Here is a 21040-nt window from a genome sequence, read left to right as displayed (position 1 = left end):
AAGTAGCAAGAAATGAAACATTTTCATTTGCTGCGAGGAATGCCATGTATATTTTCATTAGGGAAGCGAAAAATAAAAACCCCTACAGCACCTGGTATTCCCAGGCAGTCTCCCAACCCAGTACTAATCAAGCCTCACCCTGCTTAGCTTCCGAGATCTGACGGGATCGGGCGCTTTCAAGGTAGTATGGCCGTAGGTGGAGATTGCTGTCTCATGATATCCTCTCATTCTTAAATCCATGAGCCTATATCTTGCTCCATGCATACACAGAGACTGAGAAAATGACAGGTGCACTCAAATGTACTATAGACGGAATTCTTGATGTCAGAATTCTATTTTGGAAGGTTGCATTGTGTTGAACTTTCTGAGGAAAAAACAATATATTTCTTTGCCACTGCGGGAAAAAAGTAGTAAAAAATGAAACATTTTCATTTGCTGCAAGGAATGCCATGTATATTTTCATTAGGGAAGCAAAAAATAAAAACACCCACAGCACCTGGTATTCCCAGGCAGTCTCCCAACCCAGTACTAATCAAGCCTCACCCTGCTTAGCTTCCGAGATCTGACGGGATCGGGCGCTTTCAAGGTAGTATGGCCGTAGGTGGAGATTGCTGTCTCATGATATCCTCTCATTCTTAAATCCATGAGCCTATATCTTGCTCCATGCATACACAGAGACTGAGAAAATGACAGGTGCACTCAAATGTACTATAGACGGAATTCTTGATGTCAGAATTCTATTTTGGAAGGTTGCATTGTGTTGAACTTTCAGAGGAAAAAACGATAGATTTCTTTGCCACTGCGGGAAAAAAGTAGCAAGAAATGAAACATTTTCATTTGCTGCGAGGAATGCCATGTATATTTTCATTAGGGAAGCGAAAAATAAAAACCCCTACAGCACCTGGTATTCCCAGGCAGTCTCCCAACCCAGTACTAATCAAGCCTCACCCTGCTTAGCTTCCGAGATCTGACGGGATCGGGCGCTGTCAAGGTAGTATGGCCGTAGGTGGAGATTGCTGTCTCATGATATCCTCTCATTCTTAAATCCATGAGCCTATATCTTGCTCCATGCATACACAGAGACTGAGAAAATGACAGGTGCACTCAAATGTACTATAGACGGAATTCTTGATGTCAGAATTCTATTTTGGAAGGTTGCATTGTGTTGAACTTTCTGAGGAAAAAACGATATATTTCTTTGCCACTGCGGGAAAAAAGTAGTAAAAAATGAAACATTTTCATTTGCTGCAAGGAATGCCATGTATATTTTCATTAGGGAAGCAAAAAATAAAAACACCCACAGCACCTGGTATTCCCAGGCAGTCTCCCAACCCAGTACTAATCAAGCCTCACCCTGCTTAGCTTCCGAGATCTGACGGGATCGGGCGCTTTCAAGGTAGTATGGCCGTAGGTGGAGATTGCTGTCTCATGATATCCTCTCATTCTTAAATCCATGAGCCTATATCTTGCTCCATGCATACACAGAGACTGAGAAAATGACAGGTGCACTCAAATGTACTATAGACGGAATTCTTGATGTCAGAATTCTATTTTGGAAGGTTGCATTGTGTTGAACTTTCAGAGGAAAAAACGATATATTTCTTTGCCACTGCGGGAAAAAAGTAGCAAGAAATGAAACATTTTCATTTGCTGCGAGGAATGCCATGTATATTTTCATTAGGGAAGCGAAAAATAAAAACCCCTACAGCACCTGGTATTCCCAGGCAGTCTCCCAACCCAGTACTAATCAAGCCTCACCCTGCTTAGCTTCCGAGATCTGACGGGATCGGGCGCTGTCAAGGTAGTATGGCCGTAGGTGGAGATTGCTGTCTCATGATATCCTCTCATTCTTAAATCCATGAGCCTATATCTTGCTCCATGCATACACAGAGACTGAGAAAATGACAGGTGCACTCAAATGTACTATAGACGGAATTCTTGATGTCAGAATTCTATTTTGGAAGGTTGCATTGTGTTGAACTTTCAGAGGAAAAAACGATAGATTTCTTTGCCACTGCGGGAAAAAAGTAGCAAGAAATGAAACATTTTCATTTGCTGCGAGGAATGCCATGTATATTTTCATTAGGGAAGCGAAAAATAAAAACCCCTACAGCACCTGGTATTCCCAGGCAGTCTCCCAACCCAGTACTAATCAAGCCTCACCCTGCTTAGCTTCCGAGATCTGACGGGATCGGGCGCTTTCAAGGTAGTATGGCCGTAGGTGGAGATTGCTGTCTCATGATATCCTCTCATTCTTAAATCCATGAGCCTATATCTTGCTCCATGCATACACAGAGACTGAGAAAATGACAGGTGCACTCAAATGTACTATAGACGGAATTCTTGATGTCAGAATTCTATTTTGGAAGGTTGCATTGTGTTGAACTTTCTGAGGAAAAAACAATATATTTCTTTGCCACTGCGGGAAAAAAGTAGTAAAAAATGAAACATTTTCATTTGCTGCAAGGAATGCCATGTATATTTTCATTAGGGAAGCAAAAAATAAAAACACCCACAGCACCTGGTATTCCCAGGCAGTCTCCCAACCCAGTACTAATCAAGCCTCACCCTGCTTAGCTTCCGAGATCTGACGGGATCGGGCGCTTTCAAGGTAGTATGGCCGTAGGTGGAGATTGCTGTCTCATGATATCCTCTCATTCTTAAATCCATGAGCCTATATCTTGCTCCATGCATACACAGAGACTGAGAAAATGACAGGTGCACTCAAATGTACTATAGACGGAATTCTTGATGTCAGAATTCTATTTTGGAAGGTTGCATTGTGTTGAACTTTCAGAGGAAAAAACGATAGATTTCTTTGCCACTGCGGGAAAAAAGTAGCAAGAAATGAAACATTTTCATTTGCTGCGAGGAATGCCATGTATATTTTCATTAGGGAAGCGAAAAATAAAAACCCCTACAGCACCTGGTATTCCCAGGCAGTCTCCCAACCCAGTACTAATCAAGCCTCACCCTGCTTAGCTTCCGAGATCTGACGGGATCGGGCGCTGTCAAGGTAGTATGGCCGTAGGTGGAGATTGCTGTCTCATGATATCCTCTCATTCTTAAATCCATGAGCCTATATCTTGCTCCATGCATACACAGAGACTGAGAAAATGACAGGTGCACTCAAATGTACTATAGACGGAATTCTTGATGTCAGAATTCTATTTTGGAAGGTTGCATTGTGTTGAACTTTCTGAGGAAAAAACGATATATTTCTTTGCCACTGCGGGAAAAAAGTAGTAAAAAATGAAACATTTTCATTTGCTGCAAGGAATGCCATGTATATTTTCATTAGGGAAGCAAAAAATAAAAACACCCACAGCACCTGGTATTCCCAGGCAGTCTCCCAACCCAGTACTAATCAAGCCTCACCCTGCTTAGCTTCCGAGATCTGACGGGATCGGGCGCTTTCAAGGTAGTATGGCCGTAGGTGGAGATTGCTGTCTCATGATATCCTCTCATTCTTAAATCCATGAGCCTATATCTTGCTCCATGCATACACAGAGACTGAGAAAATGACAGGTGCACTCAAATGTACTATAGACGGAATTCTTGATGTCAGAATTCTATTTTGGAAGGTTGCATTGTGTTGAACTTTCAGAGGAAAAAACGATATATTTCTTTGCCACTGCGGGAAAAAAGTAGCAAGAAATGAAACATTTTCATTTGCTGCGAGGAATGCCATGTATATTTTCATTAGGGAAGCGAAAAATAAAAACCCCTACAGCACCTGGTATTCCCAGGCAGTCTCCCAACCCAGTACTAATCAAGCCTCACCCTGCTTAGCTTCCGAGATCTGATGGGATCGGGCGCTGTCAAGGTAGTATGGCCGTAGGTGGAGATTGCTGTCTCATGATATCCTCTCATTCTTAAATCCATGAGCCTATATCTTGCTCCATGCATACACAGAGACTGAGAAAATGACAGGTGCACTCAAATGTACTATAGACGGAATTCTTGATGTCAGAATTCTATTTTGGAAGGTTGCATTGTGTTGAACTTTCAGAGGAAAAAACGATAGATTTCTTTGCCACTGCGGGAAAAAAGTAGCAAGAAATGAAACATTTTCATTTGCTGCGAGGAATGCCATGTATATTTTCATTAGGGAAGCGAAAAATAAAAACCCCTACTGCACCTGGTATTCCCAGGCAGTCTCCCAACCCAGTACTAATCAAGCCTCACCCTGCTTAGCTTCCGAGATCTGACGGGATCGGGCGCTTTCAAGGTAGTATGGCCGTAGGTGGAGATTGCTGTCTCATGATATCCTCTCATTCTTAAATCCATGAGCCTATATCTTGCTCCATGCATACACAGAGACTGAGAAAATGACAGGTGCACTCAAATGTACTATAGACGGAATTCTTGATGTCAGAATTCTATTTTGGAAGGTTGCATTGTGTTGAACTTTCTGAGGAAAAAACGATATATTTCTTTGCCACTGCGGGAAAAAAGTAGTAAAAAATGAAACATTTTCATTTGCTGCAAGGAATGCCATGTATATTTTCATTAGGGAAGCAAAAAATAAAAACACCCACAGCACCTGGTATTCCCAGGCAGTCTCCCAACCCAGTACTAATCAAGCCTCACCTTGCTTAGCTTCCGAGATCTGACGGGATCGGGCGCTTTCAAGGTAGTATGGCCGTAGGTGGAGATTGCTGTCTCATGATATCCTCTCATTCTTAAATCCATGAGCCTATATCTTGCTCCATGCATACACAGAGACTGAGAAAATGACAGGTGCACTCAAATGTACTATAGACGGAATTCTTGATGTCAGAATTCTATTTTGGAAGGTTGCATTGTGTTGAACTTTCAGAGGAAAAAACGATAGATTTCTTTGCCACTGCGGGAAAAAAGTAGCAAGAAATGAAACATTTTCATTTGCTGCGAGGAATGCCATGTATATTTTCATTAGGGAAGCGAAAAATAAAAACCCCTACAGCACCTGGTATTCCCAGGCAGTCTCCCAACCCAGTACTAATCAAGCCTCACCCTGCTTAGCTTCCGAGATCTGACGGGATCGGGCGCTGTCAAGGTAGTATGGCCGTAGGTGGAGATTGCTGTCTCATGATATCCTCTCATTCTTAAATCCATGAGCCTATATCTTGCTCCATGCATACACAGAGACTGAGAAAATGACAGGTGCACTCAAATGTACTATAGACGGAATTCTTGATGTCAGAATTCTATTTTGGAAGGTTGCATTGTGTTGAACTTTCTGAGGAAAAAACGATATATTTCTTTGCCACTGCGGGAAAAAAGTAGTAAAAAATGAAACATTTTCATTTGCTGCAAGGAATGCCATGTATATTTTCATTAGGGAAGCAAAAAATAAAAACACCCACAGCACCTGGTATTCCCAGGCAGTCTCCCAACCCAGTACTAATCAAGCCTCACCCTGCTTAGCTTCCGAGATCTGACGGGATCGGGCGCTTTCAAGGTAGTATGGCCGTAGGTGGAGATTGCTGTCTCATGATATCCTCTCATTCTTAAATCCATGAGCCTATATCTTGCTCCATGCATACACAGAGACTGAGAAAATGACAGGTGCACTCAAATGTACTATAGACGGAATTCTTGATGTCAGAATTCTATTTTGGAAGGTTGCATTGTGTTGAACTTTCAGAGGAAAAAACGATATATTTCTTTGCCACTGCGGGAAAAAAGTAGCAAGAAATGAAACATTTTCATTTGCTGCGAGGAATGCCATGTATATTTTCATTAGGGAAGCGAAAAATAAAAACCCCTACAGCACCTGGTATTCCCAGGCAGTCTCCCAACCCAGTACTAATCAAGCCTCACCCTGCTTAGCTTCCGAGATCTGATGGGATCGGGCGCTGTCAAGGTAGTATGGCCGTAGGTGGAGATTGCTGTCTCATGATATCCTCTCATTCTTAAATCCATGAGCCTATATCTTGCTCCATGCATACACAGAGACTGAGAAAATGACAGGTGCACTCAAATGTACTATAGACGGAATTCTTGATGTCAGAATTCTATTTTGGAAGGTTGCATTGTGTTGAACTTTCAGAGGAAAAAACGATAGATTTCTTTGCCACTGCGGGAAAAAAGTAGCAAGAAATGAAACATTTTCATTTGCTGCGAGGAATGCCATGTATATTTTCATTAGGGAAGCGAAAAATAAAAACCCCTACAGCACCTGGTATTCCCAGGCAGTCTCCCAACCCAGTACTAATCAAGCCTCACCCTGCTTAGCTTCCGAGATCTGACGGGATCGGGCGCTTTCAAGGTAGTATGGCCGTAGGTGGAGATTGCTGTCTCATGATATCCTCTCATTCTTAAATCCATGAGCCTATATCTTGCTCCATGCATACACAGAGACTGAGAAAATGACAGGTGCACTCAAATGTACTATAGACGGAATTCTTGATGTCAGAATTCTATTTTGGAAGGTTGCATTGTGTTGAACTTTCTGAGGAAAAAACGATATATTTCTTTGCCACTGCGGGAAAAAAGTAGTAAAAAATGAAACATTTTCATTTGCTGCAAGGAATGCCATGTATATTTTCATTAGGGAAGCAAAAAATAAAAACACCCACAGCACCTGGTATTCCCAGGCAGTCTCCCAACCCAGTACTAATCAAGCCTCACCCTGCTTAGCTTCCGAGATCTGACGGGATCGGGCGCTTTCAAGGTAGTATGGCCGTAGGTGGAGATTGCTGTCTCATGATATCCTCTCATTCTTAAATCCATGAGCCTATATCTTGCTCCATGCATACACAGAGACTGAGAAAATGACAGGTGCACTCAAATGTACTATAGACGGAATTCTTGATGTCAGAATTCTATTTTGGAAGGTTGCATTGTGTTGAACTTTCAGAGGAAAAAACGATATATTTCTTTGCCACTGCGGGAAAAAAGTAGCAAGAAATGAAACATTTTCATTTGCTGCGAGGAATGCCATGTATATTTTCATTAGGGAAGCGAAAAATAAAAACCCCTACAGCACCTGGTATTCCCAGGCAGTCTCCCAACCCAGTACTAATCAAGCCTCACCCTGCTTAGCTTCCGAGATCTGACGGGATCGGGCGCTGTCAAGGTAGTATGGCCGTAGGTGGAGATTGCTGTCTCATGATATCCTCTCATTCTTAAATCCATGAGCCTATATCTTGCTCCATGCATACACAGAGACTGAGAAAATGACAGGTGCACTCAAATGTACTATAGACGGAATTCTTGATGTCAGAATTCTATTTTGGAAGGTTGCATTGTGTTGAACTTTCAGAAGAAAAAACGATAGATTTCTTTGCCACTGCGGGAAAAAAGTAGCAAGAAATGAAACATTTTCATTTGCTGCGAGGAATGCCATGTATATTTTCATTAGGGAAGCGAAAAATAAAAACCCCTACAGCACCTGGTATTCCCAGGCAGTCTCCCAACCCAGTACTAATCAAGCCTCACCCTGCTTAGCTTCCGAGATCTGACGGGATCGGGCGCTTTCAAGGTAGTATGGCCGTAGGTGGAGATTGCTGTCTCATGATATCCTCTCATTCTTAAATCCATGAGCCTATATCTTGCTCCATGCATACACAGAGACTGAGAAAATGACAGGTGCACTCAAATGTACTATAGACGGAATTCTTGATGTCAGAATTCTATTTTGGAAGGTTGCATTGTGTTGAACTTTCTGAGGAAAAAACGATATATTTCTTTGCCACTGCGGGAAAAAAGTAGTAAAAAATGAAACATTTTCATTTGCTGCAAGGAATGCCATGTATATTTTCATTAGGGAAGCAAAAAATAAAAACACCCACAGCACCTGGTATTCCCAGGCAGTCTCCCAACCCAGTACTAATCAAGCCTCACCCTGCTTAGCTTCCGAGATCTGACGGGATCGGGCGCTTTCAAGGTAGTATGGCCGTAGGTGGAGATTGCTGTCTCATGATATCCTCTCATTCTTAAATCCATGAGCCTATATCTTGCTCCATGCATACACAGAGACTGAGAAAATGACAGGTGCACTCAAATGTACTATAGACGGAATTCTTGATGTCAGAATTCTATTTTGGAAGGTTGCATTGTGTTGAACTTTCAGAGGAAAAAACGATAGATTTCTTTGCCACTGCGGGAAAAAAGTAGCAAGAAATGAAACATTTTCATTTGCTGCGAGGAATGCCATGTATATTTTCATTAGGGAAGCGAAAAATAAAAACCCCTACAGCACCTGGTATTCCCAGGCAGTCTCCCAACCCAGTACTAATCAAGCCTCACCCTGCTTAGCTTCCGAGATCTGACGGGATCGGGCGCTTTCAAGGTAGTATGGCCGTAGGTGGAGATTGCTGTCTCATGATATCCTCTCATTCTTAAATCCATGAGCCTATATCTTGCTCCATGCATACACAGAGACTGAGAAAATGACAGGTGCACTCAAATGTACTATAGACGGAATTCTTGATGTCAGAATTCTATTTTGGAAGGTTGCATTGTGTTGAACTTTCTGAGGAAAAAACGATATATTTCTTTGCCACTGCGGGAAAAAAGTAGTAAAAAATGAAACATTTTCATTTGCTGCAAGGAATGCCATGTATATTTTCATTAGGGAAGCAAAAAATAAAAACACCCACAGCACCTTGTATTCCCAGGCAGTCTCCCAACCCAGTACTAATCAAGCCTCACCCTGCTTAGCTTCCGAGATCTGACGGGATCGGGCGCTTTCAAGGTAGTATGGCCGTAGGTGGAGATTGCTGTCTCATGATATCCTCTCATTCTTAAATCCATGAGCCTATATCTTGCTCCATGCATACACAGAGACTGAGAAAATGACAGGTGCACTCAAATGTACTATAGACGGAATTCTTGATGTCAGAATTCTATTTTGGAAGGTTGCATTGTGTTGAACTTTCAGAGGAAAAAACGATATATTTCTTTGCCACTGCGGGAAAAAAGTAGCAAGAAATGAAACATTTTCATTTGCTGCGAGGAATGCCATGTATATTTTCATTAGGGAAGCGAAAAATAAAAACCCCTACAGCACCTGGTATTCCCAGGCAGTCTCCCAACCCAGTACTAATCAAGCCTCACCCTGCTTAGCTTCCGAGATCTGATGGGATCGGGCGCTGTCAAGGTAGTATGGCCGTAGGTGGAGATTGCTGTCTCATGATATCCTCTCATTCTTAAATCCATGAGCCTATATCTTGCTCCATGCATACACAGAGACTGAGAAAATGACAGGTGCACTCAAATGTACTATAGACGGAATTCTTGATGTCAGAATTCTATTTTGGAAGGTTGCATTGTGTTGAACTTTCAGAGGAAAAAACGATAGATTTCTTTGCCACTGCGGGAAAAAAGTAGCAAGAAATGAAACATTTTCATTTGCTGCGAGGAATGCCATGTATATTTTCATTAGGGAAGCGAAAAATAAAAACCCCTACAGCACCTGGTATTCCCAGGCAGTCTCCCAACCCAGTACTAATCAAGCCTCACCCTGCTTAGCTTCCGAGATCTGACGGGATCGGGCGCTTTCAAGGTAGTATGGCCGTAGGTGGAGATTGCTGTCTCATGATATCCTCTCATTCTTAAATCCATGAGCCTATATCTTGCTCCATGCATACACAGAGACTGAGAAAATGACAGGTGCACTCAAATGTACTATAGCCGGAATTCTTGATGTCAGAATTCTATTTTGGAAGGTTGCATTGTGTTGAACTTTCTGAGGAAAAAACGATATATTTCTTTGCCACTGCGGGAAAAAAGTAGTAAAAAATGAAACATTTTCATTTGCTGCAAGGAATGCCATGTATATTTTCATTAGGGAAGCAAAAAATAAAAACACCCACAGCACCTGGTATTCCCAGGCAGTCTCCCAACCCAGTACTAATCAAGCCTCACCCTGCTTAGCTTCCGAGATCTGACGGGATCGGGCGCTTTCAAGGTAGTATGGCCGTAGGTGGAGATTGCTGTCTCATGATATCCTCTCATTCTTAAATCCATGAGCCTATATCTTGCTCCATGCATACACAGAGACTGAGAAAATGACAGGTGCACTCAAATGTACTATAGACGGAATTCTTGATGTCAGAATTCTATTTTGGAAGGTTGCATTGTGTTGAACTTTCAGAGGAAAAAACGATAGATTTCTTTGCCACTGCGGGAAAAAAGTAGCAAGAAATGAAACATTTTCATTTGCTGCGAGGAATGCCATGTATATTTTCATTAGGGAAGCGAAAAATAAAAACCCCTACAGCACCTGGTATTCCCAGGCAGTCTCCCAACCCAGTACTAATCAAGCCTCACCCTGCTTAGCTTCCGAGATCTGACGGGATCGGGCGCTGTCAAGGTAGTATGGCCGTAGGTGGAGATTGCTGTCTCATGATATCCTCTCATTCTTAAATCCATGAGCCTATATCTTGCTCCATGCATACACAGAGACTGAGAAAATGACAGGTGCACTCAAATGTACTATAGACGGAATTCTTGATGTCAGAATTCTATTTTGGAAGGTTGCATTGTGTTGAACTTTCAGAGGAAAAAACGATATATTTCTTTGCCACTGCGGGAAAAAAGTAGCAAGAAATGAAACATTTTCATTTGCTGCGAGGAATGCCATGTATATTTTCATTAGGGAAGCGAAAAATAAAAACCCCTACAGCACCTGGTATTCCCAGGCAGTCTCCCAACCCAGTACTAATCAAGCCTCACCCTGCTTAGCTTCCGAGATCTGACGGGATCGGGCGCTGTCAAGGTAGTATGGCCGTAGGTGGAGATTGCTGTCTCATGATATCCTCTCATTCTTAAATCCATGAGCCTATATCTTGCTCCATGCATACACAGAGACTGAGAAAATGACAGGTGCACTCAAATGTACTATAGACGGAATTCTTGATGTCAGAATTCTATTTTGGAAGGTTGCATTGTGTTGAACTTTCAGAGGAAAAAACGATAGATTTCTTTGCCACTGCGGGAAAAAAGTAGCAAGAAATGAAACATTTTCATTTGCTGCGAGGAATGCCATGTATATTTTCATTAGGGAAGCGAAAAATAAAAACCCCTACAGCACCTGGTATTCCCAGGCAGTCTCCCAACCCAGTACTAATCAAGCCTCACCCTGCTTAGCTTCCGAGATCTGACGGGATCGGGCGCTTTCAAGGTAGTATGGCCGTAGGTGGAGATTGCTGTCTCATGATATCCTCTCATTCTTAAATCCATGAGCCTATATCTTGCTCCATGCATACACAGAGACTGAGAAAATGACAGGTGCACTCAAATGTACTATAGACGGAATTCTTGATGTCAGAATTCTATTTTGGAAGGTTGCATTGTGTTGAACTTTCAGAGGAAAAAACGATAGATTTCTTTGCCACTGCGGGGAAAAAGTAGCAAGAAATGAAACATTTTCATTTGCTGCGAGGAATGCCATGTATATTTTCATTAGGGAAGCGAAAAATAAAAACCCCTACAGCACCTGGTATTCCCAGGCAGTCTCCCAACCCAGTACTAATCAAGCCTCACCCTGCTTAGCTTCCGAGATCTGACGGGATCGGGCGCTGTCAAGGTAGTATGGCCGTAGGTGGAGATTGCTGTCTCATGATATCCTCTCATTCTTAAATCCATGAGCCTATATCTTGCTCCATGCATACACAGAGACTGAGAAAATGACAGGTGCACTCAAATGTACTATAGACGGAATTCTTGATGTCAGAATTCTATTTTGGAAGGTTGCATTGTGTTGAACTTTCTGAGGAAAAAACGATATATTTCTTTGCCACTGCGGGAAAAAAGCAGTAAAAAATGAAACATTTTCATTTGCTGCAAGGAATGCCATGTATATTTTCATTAGGGAAGCAAAAAATAAAAACACCCACAGCACCTGGTATTCCCAGGCAGTCTCCCAACCCAGTACTAATCAAGCCTCACCCTGCTTAGCTTCCGAGATCTGACGGGATCGGGCGCTTTCAAGGTAGTATGGCCGTAGGTGGAGATTGCTGTCTCATGATATCCTCTCATTCTTAAATCCATGAGCCTATATCTTGCTCCATGCATACACAGAGACTGAGAAAATGACAGGTGCACTCAAATGTACTATAGACGGAATTCTTGATGTCAGAATTCTATTTTGGAAGGTTGCATTGTGTTGAACTTTCAGAGGAAAAAACGATATATTTCTTTGCCACTGCGGGAAAAAAGTAGCAAGAAATGAAACATTTTCATTTGCTGCGAGGAATGCCATGTATATTTTCATTAGGGAAGCGAAAAATAAAAACCCCTACAGCACCTGGTATTCCCAGGCAGTCTCCCAACCCAGTACTAATCAAGCCTCACCCTGCTTAGCTTCCGAGATCTGATGGGATCGGGCGCTGTCAAGGTAGTATGGCCGCAGGTGGAGATTGCTGTCTCATGATATCCTCTCATTCTTAAATCCATGAGCCTATATCTTGCTCCATGCATACACAGAGACTGAGAAAATGACAGGTGCACTCAAATGTACTATAGACGGAATTCTTGATGTCAGAATTCTATTTTGGAAGGTTGCATTGTGTTGAACTTTCTGAGGAAAAAACGATATATTTCTTTGCCACTGCGGGAAAAAAGTAGTAAAAAATGAAACATTTTCATTTGCTGCAAGGAATGCCATGTATATTTTCATTAGGGAAGCAAAAAATAAAAACACCCACAGCACCTGGTATTCCCAGGCAGTCTCCCAACCCAGTACTAATCAAGCCTCACCCTGCTTAGCTTCCGAGATCTGACGGGATCGGGCGCTTTCAAGGTAGTATGGCCGTAGGTGGAGATTGCTGTCTCATGATATCCTCTCATTCTTAAATCCATGAGCCTATATCTTGCTCCATGCATACACAGAGACTGAGAAAATGACAGGTGCACTCAAATGTACTATAGACGGAATTCTTGATGTCAGAATTCTATTTTGGAAGGTTGCATTGTGTTGAACTTTCAGAGGAAAAAACGATAGATTTCTTTGCCACTGCGGGAAAAAAGTAGCAAGAAATGAAACATTTTCATTTGCTGCGAGGAATGCCATGTATATTTTCATTAGGGAAGCGAAAAATAAAAACCCCTACAGCACCTGGTATTCCCAGGCAGTCTCCCAACCCAGTACTAATCAAGCCTCACCCTGCTTAGCTTCCGAGATCTGACGGGATCGGGCGCTATCAAGGTAGTATGGCCGTAGGTGGAGATTGCTGTCTCATGATATCCTCTCATTCTTAAATCCATGAGCCTATATCTTGCTCCATGCATACACAGAGACTGAGAAAATGACAGGTGCACTCAAATGTACTATAGACGGAATTCTTGATGTCAGAATTCTATTTTGGAAGGTTGCATTGTGTTGAACTTTCTGAGGAAAAAACGATATATTTCTTTGCCACTGCGGGAAAAAAGTAGTAAAAAATGAAACATTTTCATTTGCTGCAAGGAATGCCATGTATATTTTCATTAGGGAAGCAAAAAATAAAAACACCCACAGCACCTGGTATTCCCAGGCAGTCTCCCAACCCAGTACTAATCAAGCCTCACCCTGCTTAGCTTCCGAGATCTGACGGGATCGGGCGCTTTCAAGGTAGTATGGCCGTAGGTGGAGATTGCTGTCTCATGATATCCTCTCATTCTTAAATCCATGAGCCTATATCTTGCTCCATGCATACACAGAGACTGAGAAAATGACAGGTGCACTCAAATGTACTATAGACGGAATTCTTGATGTCAGAATTCTATTTTGGAAGGTTGCATTGTGTTGAACTTTCAGAGGAAAAAACGATATATTTCTTTGCCACTGCGGGAAAAAAGTAGCAAGAAATGAAACATTTTCATTTGCTGCGAGGAATGCCATGTATATTTTCATTAGGGAAGCGAAAAATAAAAACCCCTACAGCACCTGGTATTCCCAGGCAGTCTCCCAACCCAGTACTAATCAAGCCTCACCCTGCTTAGCTTCCGAGATCTGATGGGATCGGGCGCTGTCAAGGTAGTATGGCCGTAGGTGGAGATTGCTGTCTCATGATATCCTCTCATTCTTAAATCCATGAGCCTATATCTTGCTCCATGCATACACAGAGACTGAGAAAATGACAGGTGCACTCAAATGTACTATAGACGGAATTCTTGATGTCAGAATTCTATTTTGGAAGGTTGCATTGTGTTGAACTTTCAGAGGAAAAAACGATAGATTTCTTTGCCACTGCGGGAAAAAAGTAGCAAGAAATGAAACATTTTCATTTGCTGCGAGGAATGCCATGTATATTTTCATTAGGGAAGCGAAAAATAAAAACCCCTACAGCACCTGGTATTCCCAGGCAGTCTCCCAACCCAGTACTAATCAAGCCTCACCCTGCTTAGCTTCCGAGATCTGACGGGATCGGGCGCTTTCAAGGTAGTATGGCCGTAGGTGGAGATTGCTGTCTCATGATATCCTCTCATTCTTAAATCCATGAGCCTATATCTTGCTCCATGCATACACAGAGACTGAGAAAATGACAGGTGCACTCAAATGTACTATAGACGGAATTCTTGATGTCAGAATTCTATTTTGGAAGGTTGCATTGTGTTGAACTTTCAGAGGAAAAAACGATATATTTCTTTGCCACTGCGGGAAAAAAGTAGCAAGAAATGAAACATTTTCATTTGCTGCGAGGAATGCCATGTATATTTTCATTAGGGAAGCGAAAAATAAAAACCCCTACAGCACCTGGTATTCCCAGGCAGTCTCCCAACCCAGTACTAATCAAGCCTCACCCTGCTTAGCTTCCGAGATCTGATGGGATCGGGCGCTGTCAAGGTAGTATGGCCGTAGGTGGAGATTGCTGTCTCATGATATCCTCTCATTCTTAAATCCATGAGCCTATATCTTGCTCCATGCATACACAGAGACTGAGAAAATGACAGGTGCACTCAAATGTACTATAGACGGAATTCTTGATGTCAGAATTCTATTTTGGAAGGTTGCATTGTGTTGAACTTTCAGAGGAAAAAACGATAGATTTCTTTGCCACTGCGGGAAAAAAGTAGCAAGAAATGAAACATTTTCATTTGCTGCGAGGAATGCCATGTATATTTTCATTAGGGAAGCGAAAAATAAAAACCCCTACAGCACCTGGTATTCCCAGGCAGTCTCCCAACCCAGTACTAATCAAGCCTCACCCTGCTTAGCTTCCGAGATCTGACGGGATCGGGCGCTTTCAAGGTAGTATGGCCGTAGGTGGAGATTGCTGTCTCATGATATCCTCTCATTCTTAAATCCATGAGCCTATATCTTGCTCCATGCATACACAGAGACTGAGAAAATGACAGGTGCACTCAAATGTACTATAGACGGAATTCTTGATGTCAGAATTCTATTTTGGAAGGTTGCATTGTGTTGAACTTTCTGAGGAAAAAACGATATATTTCTTTGCCACTGCGGGAAAAAAGTAGTAAAAAATGAAACATTTTCATTTGCTGCAAGGAATGCCATGTATATTTTCATTAGGGAAGCAAAAAATAAAAACACCCACAGCACCTGGTATTCCCAGGCAGTCTCCCAACCCAGTACTAATCAAGCCTCACCCTGCTTAGCTTCCGAGATCTGACGGGATCGGGCGCTGTCAAGGTAGTATGGCCGTAGGTGGAGATTGCTGTCTCATGATATCCTCTCATTCTTAAATCCATGAGCCTATATCTTGCTCCATGCATACACAGAGACTGAGAAAATGACAGGTGCACTCAAATGTACTATAGACGGAATTCTTGATGTCAGAATTCTATTTTGGAAGGTTGCATTGTGTTGAACTTTCAGAGGAAAAAACGATATATTTCTTTGCCACTGCGGGAAAAAAGTAGCAAGAAATGAAACATTTTCATTTGCTGCGAGGAATGCCATGTATATTTTCATTAGGGAAGCGAAAAATAAAAACCCCTACAGCACCTGGTATTCCCAGGCAGTCTCCCAACCCAGTACTAATCAAGCCTCACCCTGCTTAGCTTCCGAGATCTGACGGGATCGGGCGCTGTCAAGGTAGTATGGCCGTAGGTGGAGATTGCTGTCTCATGATATCCTCTCATTCTTAAATCCATGAGCCTATATCTTGCTCCATGCATACACAGAGACTGAGAAAATGACAGGTGCACTCAAATGTACTATAGACGGAATTCTTGATGTCAGAATTCTATTTTGGAAGGTTGCATTGTGTTGAACTTTCAGAGGAAAAAACGATAGATTTCTTTGCCACTGCGGGAAAAAAGTAGCAAGAAATGAAACATTTTCATTTGCTGCGAGGAATGCCATGTATATTTTCATTAGGGAAGCGAAAAATAAAAACCCCTACAGCACCTGGTATTCCCAGGCAGTCTCCCAACCCAGTACTAATCAAGCCTCACCCTGCTTAGCTTCCGAGATCTGACGGGATCGGGCGCTTTCAAGGTAGTATGGCCGTAGGTGGAGATTGCTGTCTCATGATATCCTCTCATTCTTAAATCCATGAGCCTATATCTTGCTCCATGCATACACAGAGACTGAGAAAATGACAGGTGCACTCAAATGTACTATAGACGGAATTCTTGATGTCAGAATTCTATTTTGGAAGGTTGCATTGTGTTGAACTTTCTGAGGAAAAAACGATATATTTCTTTGCCACTGCGGGAAAAAAGTAGTAAAAAATGAAACATTTTCATTTGCTGCAAGGAATGCCATGTATATTTTCATTAGGGAAGCAAAAAATAAAAACACCCACAGCACCTGGTATTCCCAGGCAGTCTCCCAACCCAGTACTAATCAAGCCTCACCCTGCTTAGCTTCCGAGATCTGACGGGATCGGGCGCTTTCAAGGTAGTATGGCCGTAGGTGGAGATTGCTGTCTCATGATATCCTCTCATTCTTAAATCCATGAGCCTATATCTTGCTCCATGCATACACAGAGACTGAGAAAATGACAGGTGCACTCAAATGTACTATAGACGGAATTCTTGATGTCAGAATTCTATTTTGGAAGGTTGCATTGTGTTGAACTTTCAGAGGAAAAAACGATAGATTTCTTTGCCACTGCGGGAAAAAAGTAGCAAGAAATGAAACATTTTCATTTGCTGCGAGGAATGCCATGTATATTTTCATTAGGGAAGCGAAAAATAAAAACCCCTACAGCACCTGGTATTCCCAGGCAGTCTCCCAACCCAGTACTAATCAAGCCTCACCCTGCTTAGCTTCCGAGATCTGACGGGATCGGGCGCTGTCAAGGTAGTATGGCCGTAGGTGGAGATTGCTGTCTCATGATATCCTCTCATTCTTAAATCCATGAGCCTATATCTTGCTCCATGCATACACAGAGACTGAGAAAATGACAGGTGCACTCAAATGTACTATAGACGGAATTCTTGATGTCAGAATTCTATTTTGGAAGGTTGCATTGTGTTGAACTTTCTGAGGAAAAAACGATATATTTCTTTGCCACTGCGGGAAAAAAGTAGTAAAAAATGAAACATTTTCATTTGCTGCAAGGAATGCCATGTATATTTTCATTAGGGAAGCAAAAAATAAAAACACCCACAGCACCTGGTATTCCCAGGCAGTCTCCCAACCCAGTACTAATCAAGCCTCACCCTGCTTAGCTTCCGAGATCTGACGGGATCGGGCGCTTTCAAGGTAGTATGGCCGTAGGTGGAGATTGCTGTCTCATGATATCCTCTCATTCTTAAATCCATGAGCCTATATCTTGCTCCATGCATACACAGAGACTGAGAAAATGACAGGTGCACTCAAATGTACTATAGACGGAATTCTTGATGTCAGAATTCTATTTTGGAAGGTTGCATTGTGTTGAACTTTCAGAGGAAAAAACGATATATTTCTTTGCCACTGCGGGAAAAAAGTAGCAAGAAATGAAACATTTTCATTTGCTGCGAGGAATGCCATGTATATTTTCATTAGGGAAGCGAAAAATAAAAACCCCTACAGCACCTGGTATTCCCAGGCAGTCTCCCAACCCAGTACTAATCAAGCCTCACCCTGCTTAGCTTCCGAGATCTGATGGGATCGGGCGCTGTCAAGGTAGTATGGCCGCAGGTGGAGATTGCTGTCTCATGATATCCTCTCATTCTTAAATCCATGAGCCTATATCTTGCTCCATGCATACACAGAGACTGAGAAAATGACAGGTGCACTCAAATGTACTATAGACGGAATTCTTGATGTCAGAATTCTATTTTGGAAGGTTGCATTGTGTTGAACTTTCAGAGGAAAAAACGATAGATTTCTTTGCCACTGCGGGAAAAAAGTAGCAAGAAATGAAACATTTTCATTTGCTGCGAGGAATGCCATGTATATTTTCATTAGGGAAGCGAAAAATAAAAACCCCTACTGCACCTGGTATTCCCAGGCAGTCTCCCAACCCAGTACTAATCAAGCCTCACCCTGCTTAGCTTCCGAGATCTGACGGGATCGGGCGCTTTCAAGGTAGTATGGCCGTAGGTGGAGATTGCTGTCTCATGATATCCTCTCATTCTTAAATCCATGAGCCTATATCTTGCTCCATGCATACACAGAGACTGAGAAAATGACAGGTGCACTCAAATGTACTATAGACGGAATTCTTGATGTCAGAATTCTATTTTGGAAGGTTGCATTGTGTTGAACTTTCTGAGGAAAAAACGATATATTTCTTTGCCACTGCGGGAAAAAAGTAGTAAAAAATGAAACATTTTCATTTGCTGCAAGGAATGCCATGTATATTTTCATTAGGGAAGCAAAAAATAAAACCACCCACAGCACCTGGTATTCCCAGGCAGTCTCCCAACCCAGTACTAATCAAGCCTCACCCTGCTTAGCTTCCGAGATCTGACGGGATCGGGCGCTTTCAAGGTAGTATGGCCGTAGGTGGAGATTGCTGTCTCATGATATCCTCTCATTCTTAAATCCATGAGCCTATATCTTGCTCCATGCATACACAGAGACTGAGAAAATGACAGGTGCACTCAAATGTACTATAGACGGAATTCTTGATGTCAGAATTCTATTTTGGAAGGTTGCATTGTGTTGAACTTTCAGAGGAAAAAACGATAGATTTCTTTGCCACTGCGGGAAAAAAGTAGCAAGAAATGAAACATTTTCATTTGCTGCGAGGAATGCCATGTATATTTTCATTAGGGAAGCGAAAAATAAAAACCCCTACAGCACCTGGTATTCCCAGGCAGTCTCCCAACCCAGTACTAATCAAGCCTCACCCTGCTTAGCTTCCGAGATCTGACGGGATCGGGCGCTATCAAGGTAGTATGGCCGTAGGTGGAGATTGCTGTCTCATGATATCCTCTCATTCTTAAATCCATGAGCCTATATCTTGCTCCATGCATACACAGAGACTGAGAAAATGACAGGTGCACTCAAATGTACTATAGACGGAATTCTTGATGTCAGAATTCTATTTTGGAAGGTTGCATTGTGTTGAACTTTCTGAGGAAAAAACGATATATTTCTTTGCCACTGCGGGAAAAAAGTAGTAAAAAATGAAACATTTTCATTTGCTGCAAGGAATGCCATGTATATTTTCATTAGGGAAGCAAAAAATAAAAACACCCACAGCACCTGGTATTCCCAGGCAGTCTCCCAACCCAGTACTAATCAAGCCTCACCCTGCTTAGCTTCCGAGATCTGACGGGATCGGGCGCTTTCAAGGTAGTATGGCCGTAGGTGGAGATTGCTGTCTCATGATATCCTCTCATTCTTAAATCCATGAGCCTATATCTTGCTCCATGCATACACAGAGACTGAGAAAATGACAGGTGCACTCAAATGTACTATAGACGGAATTCTTGATGTCAGAATTCTATTTTGGAAGGTTGCATTGTGTTGAACTTTCAGAGGAAAAAACGATATATTTCTTTGCCACTGCGGGAAAAAAGTAGCAAGAAATGAAACATTTTCATTTGCTGCGAGGAATGCCATGTATATTTTCATTAGGGAAGCGAAAAATAAAAACCCCTACTGCACCTGGTATTCCCAGGCAGTCTCCCAACCCAGTACTAATCAAGCCTCACCCTGCTTAGCTTCCGAGATCTGACGGGATCGGGCGCTTTCAAGGTAGTATGGCCGTAGGTGGAGATTGCTGTCTCATGATATCCTCTCATTCTTAAATCCATGAGCCTATATCTTGCTCCATGCATACACAGAGACTGAGAAAATGACAGGTGCACTCAAATGTACTATAGACGGAATTCTTGATGTCAGAATTCTATTTTGGAAGGTTGCATTGTGTTGAACTTTCTGAGGAAAAAACGATATATTTCTTTGCCACTGCGGGAAAAAAGTAGTAAAAAATGAAACATTTTCATTTGCTGCAAGGAATGCCATGTATATTTTCATTAGGGAAGCAAAAAATAAAAACACCCACAGCACCTGGTATTCCCAGGCAGTCTCCCAACCCAGTACTAAGCAAGCCTAACCCTGCTTAGCTTCCGAGATCTGACGGGATCGGGCGCTTTCAAGGTAGTATGGCCGTAGGTGGAGATTGCTGTCTCATGATATCCTCTCATTCTTAAATCCATGAGCCTATATCTTGCTCCATGCATACACAGAGACTGAGAAAATGACAGGTGCACTCAAATGTACTATAGACGGAATTCTTGATGTCAGAATTCTATTTTGGAAGGTTGCATTGTGTTGAACTTTCAGAGGAAAAAACGATAGATTTCTTTGCCACTGCGGGAAAAAAGTAGCAAGAAATGAAACATTTTCATTTGCTGCGAGGAATGCCATGTATATTTTCATTAGGGAAGCGAAAAATAAAAACCCCTACAGCACCTGGTATTCCCAGGCAGTCTCCCAACCCAGTACTAATCAAGCCTCACCCTGCTTAGCTTCCGAGATCTGACGGGATCGGGCGCTATCAAGGTAGTATGGCCGTAGGTGGAGATTGCTGTCTCATGATATCCTCTCATTCTTAAATCCATGAGCCTATATCTTGCTCCATGCATACACAGAGACTGAGAAAATGACAGGTGCACTCAAATGTACTATAGACGGAATTCTTGATGTCAGAATTCTATTTTGGAAGGTTGCATTGTGTTGAACTTTCTGAGGAAAAAACGATATATT

The 21040-nt window shown here is 42.3% G+C and overlaps 52 non-coding genes across 52 annotated transcripts; all 52 read right to left on the bottom strand.

The window, feature by feature from the left end:
* Positions 1-79: 79 nt before the first annotated feature.
* Positions 80-198, bottom strand: LOC142482839 (5S ribosomal RNA). The gene has a single exon (XR_012797039.1). It is a non-coding gene; the product is annotated as a 5S ribosomal RNA (ribosomal RNA).
* Positions 199-484: 286 nt separating this feature from the next.
* LOC142482673 (5S ribosomal RNA) lies at positions 485-603 on the bottom strand. Its single transcript, XR_012796879.1, has one exon. It is a non-coding gene; the product is annotated as a 5S ribosomal RNA (ribosomal RNA).
* A 286-nt stretch (positions 604-889) lies between these two features.
* LOC142482318 (5S ribosomal RNA) lies at positions 890-1008 on the bottom strand. The gene has a single exon (XR_012796559.1). It is a non-coding gene; the product is annotated as a 5S ribosomal RNA (ribosomal RNA).
* A 286-nt stretch (positions 1009-1294) lies between these two features.
* Positions 1295-1413, bottom strand: LOC142482672 (5S ribosomal RNA). The gene has a single exon (XR_012796878.1). It is a non-coding gene; the product is annotated as a 5S ribosomal RNA (ribosomal RNA).
* Positions 1414-1699: 286 nt separating this feature from the next.
* Positions 1700-1818, bottom strand: LOC142482317 (5S ribosomal RNA). Its single transcript, XR_012796558.1, has one exon. It is a non-coding gene; the product is annotated as a 5S ribosomal RNA (ribosomal RNA).
* Positions 1819-2104: 286 nt separating this feature from the next.
* LOC142482838 (5S ribosomal RNA) lies at positions 2105-2223 on the bottom strand. The gene has a single exon (XR_012797038.1). It is a non-coding gene; the product is annotated as a 5S ribosomal RNA (ribosomal RNA).
* Positions 2224-2509: 286 nt separating this feature from the next.
* On the bottom strand, positions 2510-2628 carry LOC142482671 (5S ribosomal RNA). Its single transcript, XR_012796877.1, has one exon. It is a non-coding gene; the product is annotated as a 5S ribosomal RNA (ribosomal RNA).
* Positions 2629-2914: 286 nt separating this feature from the next.
* On the bottom strand, positions 2915-3033 carry LOC142482316 (5S ribosomal RNA). The gene has a single exon (XR_012796557.1). It is a non-coding gene; the product is annotated as a 5S ribosomal RNA (ribosomal RNA).
* A 286-nt stretch (positions 3034-3319) lies between these two features.
* On the bottom strand, positions 3320-3438 carry LOC142482669 (5S ribosomal RNA). Its single transcript, XR_012796875.1, has one exon. It is a non-coding gene; the product is annotated as a 5S ribosomal RNA (ribosomal RNA).
* A 286-nt stretch (positions 3439-3724) lies between these two features.
* LOC142482867 (5S ribosomal RNA) lies at positions 3725-3843 on the bottom strand. The gene has a single exon (XR_012797066.1). It is a non-coding gene; the product is annotated as a 5S ribosomal RNA (ribosomal RNA).
* A 286-nt stretch (positions 3844-4129) lies between these two features.
* LOC142482371 (5S ribosomal RNA) lies at positions 4130-4248 on the bottom strand. The gene has a single exon (XR_012796610.1). It is a non-coding gene; the product is annotated as a 5S ribosomal RNA (ribosomal RNA).
* Positions 4249-4534: 286 nt separating this feature from the next.
* Positions 4535-4653, bottom strand: LOC142482894 (5S ribosomal RNA). The gene has a single exon (XR_012797093.1). It is a non-coding gene; the product is annotated as a 5S ribosomal RNA (ribosomal RNA).
* Positions 4654-4939: 286 nt separating this feature from the next.
* LOC142482314 (5S ribosomal RNA) lies at positions 4940-5058 on the bottom strand. Its single transcript, XR_012796555.1, has one exon. It is a non-coding gene; the product is annotated as a 5S ribosomal RNA (ribosomal RNA).
* Positions 5059-5344: 286 nt separating this feature from the next.
* Positions 5345-5463, bottom strand: LOC142482668 (5S ribosomal RNA). The gene has a single exon (XR_012796874.1). It is a non-coding gene; the product is annotated as a 5S ribosomal RNA (ribosomal RNA).
* A 286-nt stretch (positions 5464-5749) lies between these two features.
* On the bottom strand, positions 5750-5868 carry LOC142482865 (5S ribosomal RNA). The gene has a single exon (XR_012797064.1). It is a non-coding gene; the product is annotated as a 5S ribosomal RNA (ribosomal RNA).
* A 286-nt stretch (positions 5869-6154) lies between these two features.
* LOC142482837 (5S ribosomal RNA) lies at positions 6155-6273 on the bottom strand. The gene has a single exon (XR_012797037.1). It is a non-coding gene; the product is annotated as a 5S ribosomal RNA (ribosomal RNA).
* Positions 6274-6559: 286 nt separating this feature from the next.
* Positions 6560-6678, bottom strand: LOC142482667 (5S ribosomal RNA). The gene has a single exon (XR_012796873.1). It is a non-coding gene; the product is annotated as a 5S ribosomal RNA (ribosomal RNA).
* A 286-nt stretch (positions 6679-6964) lies between these two features.
* On the bottom strand, positions 6965-7083 carry LOC142482313 (5S ribosomal RNA). The gene has a single exon (XR_012796554.1). It is a non-coding gene; the product is annotated as a 5S ribosomal RNA (ribosomal RNA).
* A 286-nt stretch (positions 7084-7369) lies between these two features.
* Positions 7370-7488, bottom strand: LOC142482836 (5S ribosomal RNA). Its single transcript, XR_012797036.1, has one exon. It is a non-coding gene; the product is annotated as a 5S ribosomal RNA (ribosomal RNA).
* Positions 7489-7774: 286 nt separating this feature from the next.
* On the bottom strand, positions 7775-7893 carry LOC142482666 (5S ribosomal RNA). The gene has a single exon (XR_012796872.1). It is a non-coding gene; the product is annotated as a 5S ribosomal RNA (ribosomal RNA).
* Positions 7894-8179: 286 nt separating this feature from the next.
* On the bottom strand, positions 8180-8298 carry LOC142482835 (5S ribosomal RNA). The gene has a single exon (XR_012797035.1). It is a non-coding gene; the product is annotated as a 5S ribosomal RNA (ribosomal RNA).
* Positions 8299-8584: 286 nt separating this feature from the next.
* Positions 8585-8703, bottom strand: LOC142482359 (5S ribosomal RNA). Its single transcript, XR_012796598.1, has one exon. It is a non-coding gene; the product is annotated as a 5S ribosomal RNA (ribosomal RNA).
* A 286-nt stretch (positions 8704-8989) lies between these two features.
* Positions 8990-9108, bottom strand: LOC142482864 (5S ribosomal RNA). Its single transcript, XR_012797063.1, has one exon. It is a non-coding gene; the product is annotated as a 5S ribosomal RNA (ribosomal RNA).
* A 286-nt stretch (positions 9109-9394) lies between these two features.
* Positions 9395-9513, bottom strand: LOC142482834 (5S ribosomal RNA). Its single transcript, XR_012797034.1, has one exon. It is a non-coding gene; the product is annotated as a 5S ribosomal RNA (ribosomal RNA).
* Positions 9514-9799: 286 nt separating this feature from the next.
* Positions 9800-9918, bottom strand: LOC142482665 (5S ribosomal RNA). Its single transcript, XR_012796871.1, has one exon. It is a non-coding gene; the product is annotated as a 5S ribosomal RNA (ribosomal RNA).
* A 286-nt stretch (positions 9919-10204) lies between these two features.
* LOC142482312 (5S ribosomal RNA) lies at positions 10205-10323 on the bottom strand. Its single transcript, XR_012796553.1, has one exon. It is a non-coding gene; the product is annotated as a 5S ribosomal RNA (ribosomal RNA).
* Positions 10324-10609: 286 nt separating this feature from the next.
* Positions 10610-10728, bottom strand: LOC142482311 (5S ribosomal RNA). Its single transcript, XR_012796552.1, has one exon. It is a non-coding gene; the product is annotated as a 5S ribosomal RNA (ribosomal RNA).
* A 286-nt stretch (positions 10729-11014) lies between these two features.
* Positions 11015-11133, bottom strand: LOC142482833 (5S ribosomal RNA). Its single transcript, XR_012797033.1, has one exon. It is a non-coding gene; the product is annotated as a 5S ribosomal RNA (ribosomal RNA).
* A 286-nt stretch (positions 11134-11419) lies between these two features.
* Positions 11420-11538, bottom strand: LOC142482310 (5S ribosomal RNA). The gene has a single exon (XR_012796551.1). It is a non-coding gene; the product is annotated as a 5S ribosomal RNA (ribosomal RNA).
* Positions 11539-11824: 286 nt separating this feature from the next.
* LOC142482663 (5S ribosomal RNA) lies at positions 11825-11943 on the bottom strand. The gene has a single exon (XR_012796869.1). It is a non-coding gene; the product is annotated as a 5S ribosomal RNA (ribosomal RNA).
* A 286-nt stretch (positions 11944-12229) lies between these two features.
* Positions 12230-12348, bottom strand: LOC142482346 (5S ribosomal RNA). The gene has a single exon (XR_012796585.1). It is a non-coding gene; the product is annotated as a 5S ribosomal RNA (ribosomal RNA).
* A 286-nt stretch (positions 12349-12634) lies between these two features.
* LOC142482662 (5S ribosomal RNA) lies at positions 12635-12753 on the bottom strand. Its single transcript, XR_012796868.1, has one exon. It is a non-coding gene; the product is annotated as a 5S ribosomal RNA (ribosomal RNA).
* A 286-nt stretch (positions 12754-13039) lies between these two features.
* Positions 13040-13158, bottom strand: LOC142482924 (5S ribosomal RNA). Its single transcript, XR_012797123.1, has one exon. It is a non-coding gene; the product is annotated as a 5S ribosomal RNA (ribosomal RNA).
* Positions 13159-13444: 286 nt separating this feature from the next.
* LOC142482661 (5S ribosomal RNA) lies at positions 13445-13563 on the bottom strand. The gene has a single exon (XR_012796867.1). It is a non-coding gene; the product is annotated as a 5S ribosomal RNA (ribosomal RNA).
* Positions 13564-13849: 286 nt separating this feature from the next.
* LOC142482863 (5S ribosomal RNA) lies at positions 13850-13968 on the bottom strand. Its single transcript, XR_012797062.1, has one exon. It is a non-coding gene; the product is annotated as a 5S ribosomal RNA (ribosomal RNA).
* A 286-nt stretch (positions 13969-14254) lies between these two features.
* Positions 14255-14373, bottom strand: LOC142482831 (5S ribosomal RNA). The gene has a single exon (XR_012797031.1). It is a non-coding gene; the product is annotated as a 5S ribosomal RNA (ribosomal RNA).
* Positions 14374-14659: 286 nt separating this feature from the next.
* LOC142482862 (5S ribosomal RNA) lies at positions 14660-14778 on the bottom strand. The gene has a single exon (XR_012797061.1). It is a non-coding gene; the product is annotated as a 5S ribosomal RNA (ribosomal RNA).
* A 286-nt stretch (positions 14779-15064) lies between these two features.
* Positions 15065-15183, bottom strand: LOC142482830 (5S ribosomal RNA). Its single transcript, XR_012797030.1, has one exon. It is a non-coding gene; the product is annotated as a 5S ribosomal RNA (ribosomal RNA).
* Positions 15184-15469: 286 nt separating this feature from the next.
* LOC142482920 (5S ribosomal RNA) lies at positions 15470-15588 on the bottom strand. The gene has a single exon (XR_012797119.1). It is a non-coding gene; the product is annotated as a 5S ribosomal RNA (ribosomal RNA).
* A 286-nt stretch (positions 15589-15874) lies between these two features.
* On the bottom strand, positions 15875-15993 carry LOC142482309 (5S ribosomal RNA). Its single transcript, XR_012796550.1, has one exon. It is a non-coding gene; the product is annotated as a 5S ribosomal RNA (ribosomal RNA).
* A 286-nt stretch (positions 15994-16279) lies between these two features.
* LOC142482829 (5S ribosomal RNA) lies at positions 16280-16398 on the bottom strand. The gene has a single exon (XR_012797029.1). It is a non-coding gene; the product is annotated as a 5S ribosomal RNA (ribosomal RNA).
* A 286-nt stretch (positions 16399-16684) lies between these two features.
* LOC142482660 (5S ribosomal RNA) lies at positions 16685-16803 on the bottom strand. The gene has a single exon (XR_012796866.1). It is a non-coding gene; the product is annotated as a 5S ribosomal RNA (ribosomal RNA).
* A 286-nt stretch (positions 16804-17089) lies between these two features.
* LOC142482308 (5S ribosomal RNA) lies at positions 17090-17208 on the bottom strand. The gene has a single exon (XR_012796549.1). It is a non-coding gene; the product is annotated as a 5S ribosomal RNA (ribosomal RNA).
* A 286-nt stretch (positions 17209-17494) lies between these two features.
* On the bottom strand, positions 17495-17613 carry LOC142482659 (5S ribosomal RNA). The gene has a single exon (XR_012796865.1). It is a non-coding gene; the product is annotated as a 5S ribosomal RNA (ribosomal RNA).
* Positions 17614-17899: 286 nt separating this feature from the next.
* On the bottom strand, positions 17900-18018 carry LOC142482345 (5S ribosomal RNA). Its single transcript, XR_012796584.1, has one exon. It is a non-coding gene; the product is annotated as a 5S ribosomal RNA (ribosomal RNA).
* A 286-nt stretch (positions 18019-18304) lies between these two features.
* LOC142482370 (5S ribosomal RNA) lies at positions 18305-18423 on the bottom strand. The gene has a single exon (XR_012796609.1). It is a non-coding gene; the product is annotated as a 5S ribosomal RNA (ribosomal RNA).
* A 286-nt stretch (positions 18424-18709) lies between these two features.
* Positions 18710-18828, bottom strand: LOC142482657 (5S ribosomal RNA). Its single transcript, XR_012796863.1, has one exon. It is a non-coding gene; the product is annotated as a 5S ribosomal RNA (ribosomal RNA).
* Positions 18829-19114: 286 nt separating this feature from the next.
* On the bottom strand, positions 19115-19233 carry LOC142482923 (5S ribosomal RNA). Its single transcript, XR_012797122.1, has one exon. It is a non-coding gene; the product is annotated as a 5S ribosomal RNA (ribosomal RNA).
* Positions 19234-19519: 286 nt separating this feature from the next.
* Positions 19520-19638, bottom strand: LOC142482656 (5S ribosomal RNA). Its single transcript, XR_012796862.1, has one exon. It is a non-coding gene; the product is annotated as a 5S ribosomal RNA (ribosomal RNA).
* A 286-nt stretch (positions 19639-19924) lies between these two features.
* Positions 19925-20043, bottom strand: LOC142482369 (5S ribosomal RNA). Its single transcript, XR_012796608.1, has one exon. It is a non-coding gene; the product is annotated as a 5S ribosomal RNA (ribosomal RNA).
* Positions 20044-20329: 286 nt separating this feature from the next.
* LOC142482840 (5S ribosomal RNA) lies at positions 20330-20448 on the bottom strand. The gene has a single exon (XR_012797040.1). It is a non-coding gene; the product is annotated as a 5S ribosomal RNA (ribosomal RNA).
* A 286-nt stretch (positions 20449-20734) lies between these two features.
* On the bottom strand, positions 20735-20853 carry LOC142482921 (5S ribosomal RNA). Its single transcript, XR_012797120.1, has one exon. It is a non-coding gene; the product is annotated as a 5S ribosomal RNA (ribosomal RNA).
* Positions 20854-21040: the final 187 nt, after the last annotated feature.

The sequence above is a fragment of the Ascaphus truei genome, unplaced genomic scaffold, assembly GCF_040206685.1.
Source record: "Ascaphus truei isolate aAscTru1 unplaced genomic scaffold, aAscTru1.hap1 HAP1_SCAFFOLD_282, whole genome shotgun sequence".
Classification (NCBI taxonomy): Eukaryota; Metazoa; Chordata; class Amphibia; order Anura; family Ascaphidae; genus Ascaphus; species Ascaphus truei.
The sequence above is the reverse complement of the archived record's forward strand: the minus strand, read 5'-3'. Positions and strand labels throughout refer to the sequence as shown.